This window comes from Micromesistius poutassou (assembly GCF_964030765.1).
Source record: "Micromesistius poutassou genome assembly, chromosome: 4".
NCBI classification, from domain to species: domain Eukaryota; kingdom Metazoa; phylum Chordata; class Actinopteri; order Gadiformes; family Gadidae; genus Micromesistius; species Micromesistius poutassou.
Window position 1 is genome coordinate 18,676,561 of NC_140274.1, and position 15,168 is coordinate 18,691,728.

A 15,168-nucleotide genomic window follows, 5' to 3' on the forward strand; every position below is an offset into this window, starting at 1 on the left:
TGGTCCAATAATAAACGTCACACTGTCTTATATTGTCCCATCAATTGCCCACCAACCAACTGTTAAATGCAAAATTGTATCCGTATATGGCTCATGCCGGTAGCATAGTGATATCGCAACAATCCATGTGTGTGAGATGATGCATTTGAAAAGGGGTGCAAAAATAAACTAAAATCTGAACATTCCCTTTACAATTCACGGTCAATTGGCATGGGGGGCAGTCACAGTCATCTAAGGAAGATATATTTTGGGTTTTATGGGTCAGAGATACAAACAGAGCTGTCAATTCAATTCAAATAGCCCTTAATAAAGGTACAGTCTCAGAGGGCTGTCAAAATAGTTCTGATTCTGCACCTAATCAGACCAGCCGAGAACCACTGAGGTCTGGCACCCTGATAGCAAACACATGGAGGAACAGCACCTTCCCCTTTGATAGCGAGCCAAGGCTCAAATTAAAGCGCTCCATACACACTTCCTGTCCCCAAAGACAACCCAGCCTGCTGCGAGCTTATGGCCAACATGAACCAAGGACACAGAAGGCAAATTAAATCAGAAACAATGACAATAACCGTGCTAAATTGGCTCCCAAATTATTCAAAGTGCCCGAGCACAAATACCAACATCAGCATATCAAGCAGGTCCTTGTTTTGCTGTCGGTGGCCACACTCAATGAGAAAGATGAAAAGCTTAATTATGTCCCCCTTGAAAAAAGGCCTTCATCTTTATTTGAAATGGGAGTTAACCACGCTGGGTGATGACGCCACCACAGTGGGGTAAATACTGCACTCTTTACCTGCTCCGACTGACTCACCCCCTCCCGTCTACACTGTAGTCCAGGCCAGAGAGATGAAAGGCCCCTTTGCATCGTGTGCTATGGAACAACATCCGAGGAGACACCCCTTTCCTACTTTGTGTGCGTATTAAGTGCTACTTTGTGTGCGTATTAAGTGCTACTTTGTGTGCGTATTAAGTGCTCATGCCATCAGTGTAAATGAAAACGGGTCAGTGAACATGAAGTTCAATGACCTACTGGTGGCCGGCCTGGCGGTCGGCGTGTAACTTCATACCGCATTTGTTTTAAACCAATCACAGTTAAATGACACAGGAGTGGGTTGGGGGGGGGGGGGGGGGGGGGGCCTGGGGACTCTGTGATTGTCCATAATGAAATAACAAATGCACAGTGATGACATTACAGCTTGCCTGGCTGTTATCAGGAGTGTGGGGGTTCCCTCCTCCAGGGAGCCTGTGTACAGCCGTTTGCAATCCCACACATCACGACTCTCCCTGGGATTGTCAGGACATGTGGCCGTTATCAAACGAGAATATCTCAAAATCAAAACCTGGTGGAACCTGCAAACAGGATCAACAGTGGAATGTGCGTACATAAAATAACTTTCTCACACACACACACACACACACACACACACACACACACACACACACACACACACACACACACACACACACACACACACACACACACACACACACACACACACACACACACACACACACACACACACACACAGCTTTCTGTGTCTTTGTTCAATGCGTCTCACATGTGAAGCGCACACGAATCACCCATGCAATCAGCAAAGCTCTGGGCAGCTGCTCATTAGCGTCGGTCGCAGTGGACCGACTTCCTGTTATTAGTGAAACCGTTCTGGGTAGGGGCGGGCCGGCCCCCCCTGGGGCCATCCAGATCTCAGCAGCGGGACCTTTCAACAGACCAGCACACAAGCAGCAGCAAAGTGCTGCTCCACACTGTGAAGAACAGCTTTCTAGGCAGATCATTTATTTATAACAATGCCTTTGCAAAACCATAGGATCACAATAAGGTTGAACAATTGGGATAATCCTTATAATAATAAATACATCTGCGTTGTACATTGGGGGTTTGTCAGTGTCAACTTAGTTATTTAAAGTAATCAGAATGGCAGGATTCTGTGGTTGCTCATTCTCTGTAAAGAATACAATCAATATGCATTGCTTGAAGGCTGAAGCAGACAAACTATGGACAAAGACTGCAAAGCTATATCAGCAATCCCCTACGCATTTAAGACCATCCATCGTCAAGCAAAGTCAATCGGCAGTTGTACAATAACAACACTAATGGAATTTGAGCAGTTATCTCCAGCCATTCAGCGACCCAGCATAATGCAGCCCAGTGGCTAGCTATAGGACTTCTTATACTGAGCAGGGGAGAACGAGAAGCTGGACTGACTGAGCTTTGCTTCTCAGCATATCCATTTTGTAAACATATTATTTGGGTCCTCCGGCTTGATATAGCTGAGGTACCATTTCCTGTATTTTTAAGAGTGAGGTGCGAATAGTGTTCCCACAACAAACAAAACCTCACTGTATTTATAGAAAGCAGACCCATATTTTCACAGGTTGGAGTAGGGCAACCATGTGCATACTAGCACCAAACCAGTCTGAATAAAAGCACCAGTTAGTGTTAACTAGTATAAACTGGGTGTGAAGTCTGATATTTTATCAAGGTGAATATCTTTGCCCACTCAAAGCCATTCATAAATGTGCAATACATGCATACCCATATATAAATTTAACTCTACAGGACATCATTAACTTAACCATGGAAAAAGTACTAAACTTCGCAAACATAAAGACAAATGACAGCTCCATAAATACGGTGTACATTTTTCTCTATCGACTTCGGCATGGCTCTGTTTATCATGGATTGCCCAATAACTGCTGAGCAAAGGTCATGTGACATAGCGCGTTCCCGTAACAGCAGCTCATAAGGAGCTGTTGACAGGACCTGTGAGGGCATGTCGCACAAAGCCTCCGTGAAGCAGAAAAACAAACAGTGCCGTTGACAACGGCTTCCTGGTCGCAATTTGCATGTGTTTGCCAGTGGCAAGTAACTACCACTTGCAGCAGCTCCGTCAAGTCATCACTTGTGGATGAATTACTGTGTTTAGACCTGCATCCAAACGGCAGGCCAACCGACATCTAACCACAGCAATGTGGAACATATGTAAACAAGATTCAATGCTGAAAAAACAAATGTTCACACCTGAGATCCACAATTTGTGATCGTTGATATTGGTAGAACTATGCACCACAAGAAGACAAAAGCATCACCAAAATGTGTGCTTTTCTATTCCTGTTAATAGTGGAACCATTACCAGCCCGTGAAACCGAAGACAGAGATCACACGTCATGGTGTCTCAACCAGAGCTAAATGCAACACGTTGAGGATTGTGTTAAACAGAAATTGGGATTTGTGTCTTGGGGAAGTAACCCAAGGACTTCAGTGGCATTTCTGTCCCTCTCATTGGCAAAGCATAATAGACACTGGAACCTGGTGTATGGTGATTGGTGAAGTGATGGGTTGACAGATCTGCATTCATCCTTGATGTTCCCACAAAGAGTTTGTTCCCAAAGAGGACGGTCATGTTTCTCTGTGTCACTCACGCAAACACAAGCTCTGGAGGAATCCACACACAGAGCAGAATAAACACCAACTATGTTTACATATATGTGGTCCAAGATGACCAAGCTGTCTCAAAGAATAGAGTCCTCCAGTTCCCTGCAGTCCAGATCATCTATCAAAATAACATGTACTTTAATCATCCCAGATAGGAAATGAGGGTGTAATATTATCATCAATGTAATTTAACAGCCCTGACATTACTAAACCATCAGTAATGTATGTGTATAGTCATAAAAAACACTGTAGTCAAAATTAGCTTCATAAAATGACAAACAGGGAACAGCAGCAAAAGAACCCTGATAGAAGAAAGTAGAAGTAGAAAGGAAAACGATGGAACACCCAAACCCTGATCTCAGTTTCTGCTGCCTTATTTCCTCCAATCAAAGAGACAGGGAGGAAACGCTTCAGCAGTTTCCCCAGCAGGATTGGCGAGGAGGGAAAAGGCCACACAGCAGCTGACTGCAAAAACACCACCAAGGCCACGTAGAAAAACACTGAGAAACACGACTTGGAAAGAAAACGATTCACCAGAATCCTAAAACCAAAAGAAAACAATAACCACGCACAACAACAGAAAACCAGCCATCTCACAACTACAAAAGCCAAAAGGCATGTTGGCAGCACACCAAATATCAAGCATATATAATATATATCTCTTTCCTTAGCCCCCTTCACCCCATTACGTGGAACCAGTTCACTCTTCCCGTCATGCTGTGAAGTCACGGCTGGACATGATGACAGGAAAAACTTGGCGCTGAGGCGCGGGGGCTAGCGCAACGGTGGGGCACGTGGTGTCCCAGGGAGTTAGCGCCGCCGGGCTGATGGCTGTGAGCGAGCTGAGAGACGCGCCGGGGGGAGTCCGTCTGACTCAGACCTGATGACTCAGGGCCTCACTAGCTGACCGCTGACTGGACTCAATGTTGTTGTGGTTATTTGTAGTTTTGTCATCTTGACTTCTTCGGAACGTATTGTACTCAAGATCAAACATAAGATAAATGAGTACAATTTTTTTTTTTCGTGTGTGATTAGGGAAAAGTGCCTTTAGCGGTTACGGTTGTGATTGTAGCGTTGGATAAGTGTCTGATGATGGACATGATTACAGAATAGGTCTGCTTGCCAACACACACACTGCTGACAGTGCTGCCCTCTTTTCTGGTACTCTCACCGTAAGCAGCAACCTGCAGAGTTTCTGGAAAACTGTACCGGAATCTGAAGACATGCTCCAACTGGCCAGGATTATACTGTGTAGGCGTTTTCTCTCGCTGTGTGTGTGTGCGTGTGCGTGTGCGTGTGTGTGTGTGCACCTGCCGTTTACACTTCATTCCTCAAAATTGTACTTATTCAGCAAAAATAAAGAAGTAGGAAAAGGATCCCAGTCAAATGTATAAACTATGCATGTTTAGAAGCCCTATTGAGGTGCTTAAATCAGACATTGAGTAGATGGTGTAGCACTGTTTCACTCAATCATCTTGATTAAACGCAACAAAAATACAACCAGAAGTTTGAAATATCAGTAGAAATGTTTTTTCTGCTAATTAACGTCAGGTATTGTTCATGATTGAATAATTTTACAACATTATGAATAAAGCAACCTTGGATCCCTAAAGTGCATCTTGTGGTGACTGGTGAGAGTCAGTGATTCTACTGATTGAGAGCGCTGTCTTGTTGAGTGTACAAGTGGATCTGCAGCCGTCATATGCAGTAATCAGCGGGATAATTGAATGAAATAGTTTGTTAGCTGCAACCCTAGCTGAAGACATGGCTATTATATGCTGAAGACAACACTGTGGCTGCGTACTGCAGAAAGACACACACACAATAATTTTCTCCTGATTATAAATCACTGTCACTGACAGTAGCATGATTATATTCAATGAGTCAGAACCATAAAAAGAATAGATAAAGAAGACAGTTTCTAGGCGTCAACCACATTTCCCTAATGAGTGTTGCAAGATAAGACCAGAACAGACATGTTATTAAAACAATCAAAACAGTGTGACCCGATCCCTAAGCATGTAGCATTGCAATGAGTGACCCATGAGTTCTGTTTTCTAACCACGGATGTATGCTTCCAACATGCACACCCACCGGCTTTGGTGGGCATGCCAACACAAACCAACACTGCTGTTAGCATTTGTTCCTGGACAATCTTGAAATTTATATCTAAATACATAAATCTCCCATAATGTTTGAAGAATTGGGTCCAGCGTTGCAAAATTTAACGGAAACCAAGCAAAAAGTGCATTCCATAAAGCCTTATCTAAATGAGTGTTTTTCCAACTAGAACGAAACTTGACAATTTTGCAGCAGAAAAAAAGACTTATTAAGTTTGCGTTGTCAGTGATCACCTCCTTCAGCTGCTGAGAATGCATAATGGTACAGTGCACTTAGTGCAATTTCCATATTAAATCAGGCCTAGTGTCGCACTTTGGCCAACCCCCGACTGCGCAGAAAGTTGCAGAGGATCCATCAGAGTGGACGTTGATTACGCCCAAATAAGGCCATCCAGGGAGACATTCCAGCCTGCTGGAGACCCTCACCAAGGGTTTTTCTGTATACGCTCATGTCAGAAAGGACCACACCAACACTAGAAGCCAGTCAGGTATAAACATGGATCAGTCACATAAACAAATTATGAGTATTCAAGGGCCACTCCAGTGGTACCGCTAAGCACAGCCCTTTAGTTGTGTACGCTCTTGACTGGTTTGGAGCAAAACCACAAATGACAGCAACCCGAGATACAAAAAGGAACTGGCTGATCCATAGCATCAGGGTGATATTCTCAAGTGGGGTGTCAAGTTGATGATTTAATGCCCAAATAAAACAACAGTGATGACTAACTTTGAACCTAAAGGACAATTATGATTTAATTGGACAAATTAAAGTTAAAAACTGGCGTGGGGTTCAGATAATTGAGTTGTTCATGACTCATTGCAGATCCGTTTGGATTACGTGCTCCGTATGATCACACAGCTGACCGGGTCCAACCGGCCTGCCTCGGCAAACCTTCCAGAGGCCTTCAGATGGGCAAATAAACACACACTTGATCTGTTGCTATGGATGCTAGGCACAGTAAAACTTGACAGAAGGAGGAGCTGTGGCCAGGCCCAGCCTCTGAATGAGAGGGGCTCCCTTATTTCAGAAGGAGATTTTTATTTAGGAGTTTTTTTTAGGAGTTTTTATTTAAAAAGGAGCTGGTTTGCCAACAAAATAAGCTGTATTTTTAGAGAATCACCCGAAAAGCATTCTCACGTTAAGATTAACAGTCGCAGATTCAAATAAGTCATCAGCTGAGTCTTTTGATTGGTTCGCTCACTCCACGTGAAAGCGCCTCAGCTCAGACGAAGGTGACCCTTAATGTGCCTCTCGTGGCAATGTTAAACATCCTAGTCGTCCAGGAAGTGTTCGACTAGGATAATTGTATAGATTTACCACGATTTCGATCCCTGCCCCGATTCAAACAGGACCCCATGCACGAAATGTTCCAGAACATTTGTAAGATAAGCTGCATATGTGACAGGGGCTTTAGAGTGCAGCTCCTCAATGCTACAGGCCTTGATCACCTGGGGGCCATCTTGGTTCCATATTGGTTCTAGACGCTTGCTGGGTGAATAATGCCCATGGTAGGCTAGGCAACAGCCTAGTGAATGTCAAAGAGATGTGTTATTTTTACATACAGTGTATGTAGCAAAGTCAGGTTGCTTTCCCTGGAACTGTGTGAAGTCTACATGCAACATGTGTGTGGCTATCTTTGAGAGAATCAACAGTGATTGTTTGATTGTGCCGATATTCAAGCTGTGGAAAGTCTAGACATAAGAAAACAACGAATTGAGTGAATTGCTCCATATGCTGGCTCAAATTGTTTTCCGAACCAATTCTCCCTTGAAATTGGTGAGAATTATTATTCTAAACACCACTTGTATTTTCAATATGTTCAAAAACAATATATCAAAAAGCTGTTCATGACACACATAATGAATAATAGTTCACAATAAACCTCCAAGCAATAAAACCGCTAGAAATAACATAGCAACTGGAAAACCTAACCCCCAAAAAAGTATCTAAAATCAAACTAATAATCCACACGATTCAGAAACCCACCAACATGTTTAATGTCACATTAAACAGAGTAGAAGCCTTACACCCCAACAATGCCCTCTCTTGCTGCCAGGCCATGCTTCTGACACTGAGATGTAAACGATGTAACACATTGCTGCCGAGAGGCCCGGCTGTCTAAAACCCTGTGACCACCGGCTGCAGCACAGAGCGGCAGTCTGTAAAGATCTACAAACTACAGATGAGGGACGACGTGTAATGACATTCATTTACTGAGACGGTAGTCATCGTCACGCTAGATACGACCATTACAAAAAGTAACATGCTTAAGCAACAGAACCATTGTGCACAACATTATAGAAAGCACTATACTTACTGTATACTAGTTGAAGCTAAACGCGAAAGAATCCCAAACTATCAGACAGTGTGGGGTGGTAAAGAAAGATCTGCTGAGACAGCTGTAAAACCATGAGGGTGAGATACAAGGAATGAAGTAGGGAGGAGGAGTACAGCGCAGGGGAAATTTAGCTCACTGAAACCAATCTTCATTAATCTTTGAAAGTATTCTGTCTTGGGAAGGAGTCTATGTCCTACTTTAAGAATACAAAGCTTAAATAGAGTTGGAGAGTTATGATGCAGTGGCTAATAGTGCTATGACCGTATACATTTTGTCATCATTATTTATTATGCTGATTTTAAGTTAATTTTTCTGGAAGGTAAATAAAGATACAACATATACAGCCTAATCAGAGGAAATACATGCCTGCAATGCAAAGTCAGTCATACTGAAAGGCAGTGGATACTCTAGTTTCACATAATCAGATTTTTTTTTTTTTTTTTTTAGGTAGCACTTGCTAAAGAGGGGGGGGGGGGAGAACAAGTGAAGTTGTCTAATCAGTACTCAGTTGTCTATGACCCAGGGAACAGAGTTAGTGCTTCCAGTCACGGGCTAATGGATGGTGGGTAATGCACTTGGCCAGGGTTGAGAGATATTGGCTCCCAGTCTGATGGTTTTAAAACAGAAGGACGTTATGTTTGATGCTCCTAGGCACAGTCTGAGAGGTCTGAGCAGCAGTGCATTGAGCCAAACAATTATGCGAAGGTTCATTTATATTAACATGTATTAGGCTTATAAATATGATGCCTCATACATTATTTGATGGCCTATACTAAGAGAATTTAAAGAGTGCAGATTACTACTGTTTTTAGAGACATTTCTTAACTGGAGTGGTGCATACCCATCGTGGGTTTAAGATTTACCAAACCAATTAGGAGTGGACAACCAAAACAGTAGTTCCAACCCTTGACTTAAGGTGTACCAATAAATCGTCATCAAGACCTTTGGCGAACCTCCTGATTGGCAAATGTTAATGAAAAAGATAAATACACATGCAATGGCTGAAGGGCAAGAGCCCCCTTTATACACAAGGATTACTGTCCAGTGAGAAACAGTGGAAAGAAAAGGTCAGCAACACTGCTTACGCTCCGGGTGTGTTTATTTAGCCAACACAAACTAACACAAAACATCAATGAAAGACATAACAATGGAAAACATGATGGAATGCATAAAGAAACACTATTTTCGAAATAATATCAAGCCATAATACTATATTTTTCTGGACATTATTTATATAAATCTACTTTCAATTATACCATTTCTTTGTATTATTCTAAATGTCTATTTCAAGAATACAATCCCATGTACCACTTCAGTACCCTTGAACAGCACAGGTTGAAACTGGCCTAGGAAGCAGAACACAATCTACCATTTGCTCAGTCGACTGCAGTGGTGGTGGAGGAGGGAGTATCAACCACAGAGGTGTCCCAGTCCAACTCCTTGCTGGTGAGGAAACAACGTCTGTGCACGGCGCAAACTCCCACACATCCAGCAAAGGTGCCAAGTCGAGTGTAGAGCATTAAAATGTACGGAGAAAACGCACAAAAAACACAACCACAAAACAGATCTCGCCAGGCTCGTCTCGCACACATGAGAAACCGTTACAACGGCCGGGTCCCAGACTCAGAATATCCCCAAGAGACGGACACAGCTGGGAGTCTGAAGGGGGGGTGGTGCCCAATGCCGACATGAAGGGGCGATGGCTGACAGTGATCAGAGCCTCTGCTGAGCCCCAAGGAAAATTAGCAGTGCGAGCCCTCGGAGGGAAGGCAAGAACACAATTACAGTTGCCATGATACACACTTAAACCATCTCGAGTGACTGACACAGCCCCCAGATTGATATCGAGCAATGAGGTGGGCCCAAAATGGCACTCTAGTTAATCGCAGCAGGAGTATTTAATCAAAAGTTAATGAAACCTTTCCAGACAGTAAAAAAAAAAGAAAAAAAAGAAATCTGCAGTTTTACAGTACACCAATGTGACTTGAGTGCATTATAACCTATAAGTCATTCCCCTGTACTTAAAGAAAGAGTGATTTGCAGGCCGAGAGCCATGGTATTTGTACTGGGACTGAGGCCAGCTTCTCTTAGTCGTCCCAATCAGTGCCAAAATGAGATGTGTTCTTGCAACAAGAAAGCAAGTAATTCTGTTACAAAACCAAATGGTGGCCATCATCCCTGTTGTCAGGGTGATATAGATTTCAATTGAAATCTCAATATTTCAATAATTATAATATATATATATATAAATAAATAAAAAATAAATAATCATTGGAAAATGTTTCTTTTCACATTGCTGCCAAGAGGCCCGGCTGTCTAAAACCCTGTGACCACCGGCTACAGCACAGTTATACAAGCGTTAACTCTTGTATAACTGTGACTAATGCGTACGACAAACCGCCAGAGCCGACAAACATCACATACAGTATAAGAGCCCGGTGCAAGAGTTGGCAATGAAGATAAGCCTGTTTGCTCTTCAATAGGAACACAATGCTTGAGGACTGTGCAATAAAAGCAAAATTGAAATTGCATGGAAGAGGGGGGAGAAACCCTTTCTTCGGAAGAAAGGGTCACGAGGAAACATAGAAGAAAAGGTGTGTGCGTGCGTGTTCTCTGGAGAACCTCCTCTCGTTAAAAGAGGTTCTGAAATTTAAAAGTAGCTCTCTGTAGCCCCCCCCCTTCCTCGCAGACGCACGCTGTATTCATTTTTTTTTTTACCTATACACCATAGCCTGATGAAGTTGTTCCTTCATTCAATGAGCAGGTGCCTATAGTGATCCTGGAAATTAACCTATGTTTCATATTTAGCTTCACTTAAAAAACAATTGCTGTTGAATCCCATCACTGACTAAAGTGAAGTTATCACTATTTTCTTCTCAGATTTAGGCAGGTTAAAATGCAATATCGTCTTGGTTTCATGGGGGGGGGTTGTGTTTTCCCCCCTTGTTCTTCTTACTATATGCAAAAGCTTGAGTCCTTCACAGAAGGTGATGTGTGTATGATGAGTGTCCACATCAAGAGCCCCATTCAGCATGTATGCCGTTTGCCACTCAAACACTCCACATAAATCAACTGTGCATTCATGTGTTCATTCATAGATTTTGTCAGTAGCGGCCAGAATTATGACATGTTTATGGGTGGAAGAGTGGAATTATACAGCCATCTGCACCCTCTCAATTAGTTTGGCAACCTCACTCCAACGTTTCATAAGAGAGAAACACTTTATTTCAAAGTCCAAAATGTTTTCATATTCTGGCAGTTATAATCTTTCCGTAAAATAAATTCCAAAAAGTCGAGTTGACATTTTGTATGCATAAAATAAATACCCATGGTAACTTGTGCAACTGCTCTTGGATTTATGACGTCCATCACGTTACAGGGTCAAGCCGACCACGCAGAGTCCACTCCGGCTATGTACGTGTTGTTTGCTCTGGCGGACCGGCAGAGCCATCCACCATCAACACGAGTCTTCAGACTAAACAACAATCATATTTTCAGTCCATTCTTCGGAGTCCCTCAAGAGACTAGATCAGACCTAGCGGATGTCTGCCTCTCCCCCCCCCACTGCAGCACCCCCTCCCTCCCCTCCTACAACAAGTGCTTTTCATGTGGGGGAGCGGGGGGGCGGGGGGAAGCACCTGCGGAAACCATCAAAAGAAGAATGCGACACCACGGGTGCACACGTCGTGCTGCACATGACCCAAACGTTCGTCCCGGCCGGCTTCAGAGACAAGACCGAGGCTTTCCCCTCAGACCGGGGCCCCTCTGCACATTAACTTTTGTTATTCACACTGCTCCTGTACTGTTTTTCACCGAACCCCCCCTCCCCCCCCGCAACACCAAACACCACCGCACACGGCAGGGTCTCCTCGGATCCTCCGAGGGGGGAAAAAGAACAACAATGGGCCGGCGGCGGGGAGTCATGTCTGGGGAGCCGTCTGCACCCCGGAGCCGTCTGCCTGCACTGGCGGGGGGAGGGGGGGGGGGGGGGGGGGGGGGGGGGCGGAGGTAGGGGAGTAATATTGGGCTTGGCTCCTAATCATAGGTGCTGCGGGGGCCGGCAGCAGTGGGCGGAAACAGCTGACATAGGCATCTGTGGCATGCAGCGAGCCTGGATGCGGGAGGGACTGTGTTGCCCCGTGCGGAGGAATGGACCTCCCTGGTTGGGCTCTCTTTATTACTGAGCAAACGAGAAAGAAAGGCAGGTAACGGGCGTCATGTGTTGCTATGTCGAGGATACGGATTCATTACCGTCTGCACCATCTGTTTTGGGGGCGGGGGGGGGGCTTGTGGGTACGTCAACACTCCTATAGTCGCGTCTTCTACTTAGAGGTCATCGCCGGCTCTGATTGGCCAGGTGGGAGATGAAGTCGTGAGACCCAGGCGGGCTTTAAGGACGATTTACAGATGTTGAAGTGGAAATACACAGAATAACGTAAGTACCTACGTACTAGTGTACGTAGGCAGGTGTACACAAAAGGTTACACATCATCCATTTGATTGTTATTGTGGTTTAGAGGACAAAACAAGCACAAAAAGGGCAAATGTATTGTGTAAACACAACCTTCAAATGTTGGTGTTTATATAACTGCACAGAAACCTGAAGGCTGTACGTAGAGTGGACCTATAGCATGCTCATCCAGCGCATGCCATCGGAGACATACACGACTATAAACAAAGCTTTAAAGAGGCAAGAGTGTTGCACTCCAAGAGCCTGGCTTTACCGCTTCCACGAAGGTGTGAGAAGGATCAAACTAATATGTGTAGCAGTAACATTTGGAGAGCAATGGTAGAGGATGAACACTACCATCGCATGGGTGACCACTCTGGTAAAACACCAGAATCAAATCATAAAGCCAGGGAGGGCTGTGGGAAAAGATTCTCACGACCCTCCCTGCTGCCTGTTGTTGTAAATGGTCCGAATCCTGGGAAGGCCTCATGAACCAAAACAAGTGGGTGTGTTTTCCAGTAGGTGTTTTGCCTGAAAACATCTGTGACATAATAACTCGGTACCTCCCAGCCTCTCTGGACACCCACACTTTCAAGAGTTTCAAAGCCACGCTCTATTTTAAGCACAGACAAGCAAAAAGATATGCTCTGTCCGAGAGCTAATGGTGGATCGATTTGCCGTGGTTACAAGAAGAAGTCTGACCGCTCTAATGAGTAAATAATCAATCCGAATCATAAACGCCGTTGCTGGACCACACTAACTGGTTTCAAAGTCTGTGATCTCACTGAAAAATAACACTGAATGCCGATTGGAGGATTCAATGGTGTGTTCTTAACATAGTCATCATCATCATCATCATCATCATCCTGGTGGCACATGAGGATGGGAGGGGATGGATGGGAGTTAAGCAGGAGTGATGGATGAGGACTACAGAGCGTCCCCTCACTCCCACAGCGGGCCCAGCGGTCACAAGCACACCGCTCCCATGGCCTCCAGAGATCCAATGGCGTCCCTCACGACCCAGGACGTACATGGAGATCCCCTGGCCTCTTGTGTTACATGGGGAGAAGAGAAATGTTTGGGCATCGGCCCTGTAAAGTCTGTACACAAACCCACAACAGTCTGTCATATTTATGGAGGATTTGCATTCCCCTGTCAGCAACTGTTTCCCTTGGGATCAGCTATGTAAGCCGCATAGACTTGGCCACAGTGTTGAGCAAGGAACCGTACAGTGCAAGTCGATAAAGAGTTTATATTAGAGTGCCGGGTCCCAGCCCTGCTGACTCAGGATTCATCAGGCCGTCTTCATTGGCAGAGCGACTGATTAGGGATTATTTGCCTACCACAAGTCAAAACACTTAAGAGTCTTTGCATTCCCAAAGGGGGTGTGTGTGTGTGTGTGTGTGTGTGTGTGAGAGAGAGACCGAATCAGGTCATTCTATTACACCAGAAATGCTTTCCCTACTGTGTCAACACTACAAAGTAATGAATAAACAGCTGTCTTTCGTATTTTGCATCCAATTTTGGTTACTTAATGCTAATGAAAAAAAGCGAAATAAAGCTCCAGTTATCGAGCTGGAATTTGTATGTGCACCAAAATTAACAATCACAAGCAATGGCACATCATTGTCAGTGTCATTGCTTGATCTTATGATAATGATAAATAGGCCTACATGTGACAAGATATATCTCCTATATATTAGGGGTCAGGAGAGGAAGTTCGCCTTTGTGTCCTTGAAGTGTGATATAAATTATAGTTTCCCCTATGAAAATCAACATGACATAAGTGGACGTGCCTTATAAAACTATCAAGTATTAGAATTCACGTGGGACAGCAATGGAGAAGGAAACACCATATAAGGGCTGGGTGGAAGCTGTTTTGTACTCATCGCCAATACTAACTAAACCCTAGACCTCTATATGTAAACAATCAAATAAACCTTCTGACTCAAAACAAACAGATCGGGACGGGAGCACCATAAACCCCACAGTGAGTCCACACGCACCTGTCTCGACGCGCCCACCTCTGCTTCTCCCACAGGGGGGTGGGGGGGGGGAGGCTCGGAGTTTAGGCTCTTATCTTCGGTCCTCTCCAGATAAGTCGTGAGAAGTGTCAAACGGTGGTAGTAACTCCAGCAGGGCTTGACAAATATTTCCCTAACACCGAAAACCAAAACAAAACGTAGCGGTTTGCCTCTAAAGAACGAAAAAAGCGTGCGTAAAAAAGAAAAGAAGGAAAGGAAACAAAAAAGACGTGGACGGGGTCGAAGTGTAATAATTGATAGAGCTGCCCTGTGGTGGTAAAATAGTTAATGGTAGTGTTGTCAGAGATGCACTGCGCTGCAGTAGGCTACAGGGTTGAGTGAGTGCTCCCACCGAGCCACGCCGTGAGTCTGGGCGCAGAGAGCGGTGACGCCGGCTACTTCAATAGAATGACGCCGAGGGGCGGAGTCCAGTCTTTATCTCTCCTGGCCGGGCCCGATTGCAAAGGCAGAGAGCGTCACCAAGCTACGGGGGGGTTGCAAGGCGGCTTTGGCCAACGTTAAATCCGTTAATTAATATCGAACTTATTAAGGAGGAATAGACAATGCACTTACACACACATTCACACCCACACCCACCCACACACACACACACACACACACACACACACACACACACACACACACACACACACACACACACACACACACACACACACACATGCCCCGCCCCAGCCCACGCCGACGCCCCCTCCACACACACAATCACACACACACACACACACACACACACACACACACACACACACACACACACACACAC

At 44.7% G+C, this 15,168-nt stretch overlaps 1 protein-coding gene across 2 annotated transcripts in view; it reads right to left on the reverse strand.

The window, feature by feature from the left end:
* Window positions 1-14,753, reverse strand: part of gdpd5b (glycerophosphodiester phosphodiesterase domain containing 5b) — a 39,789-nt gene extending 25,036 nt beyond the window's left edge. For both annotated transcript variants that reach the window (XR_014633384.1, XM_084466915.1), the window contains exon 1: window positions 14,370-14,753. The gene's annotated coding sequence lies outside the window, so the exon portion shown is untranslated. The remainder of the gene's footprint in view (window positions 1-14,369) is intronic.
* Between the last annotated feature and the right edge of the window lie 415 nt (window positions 14,754-15,168).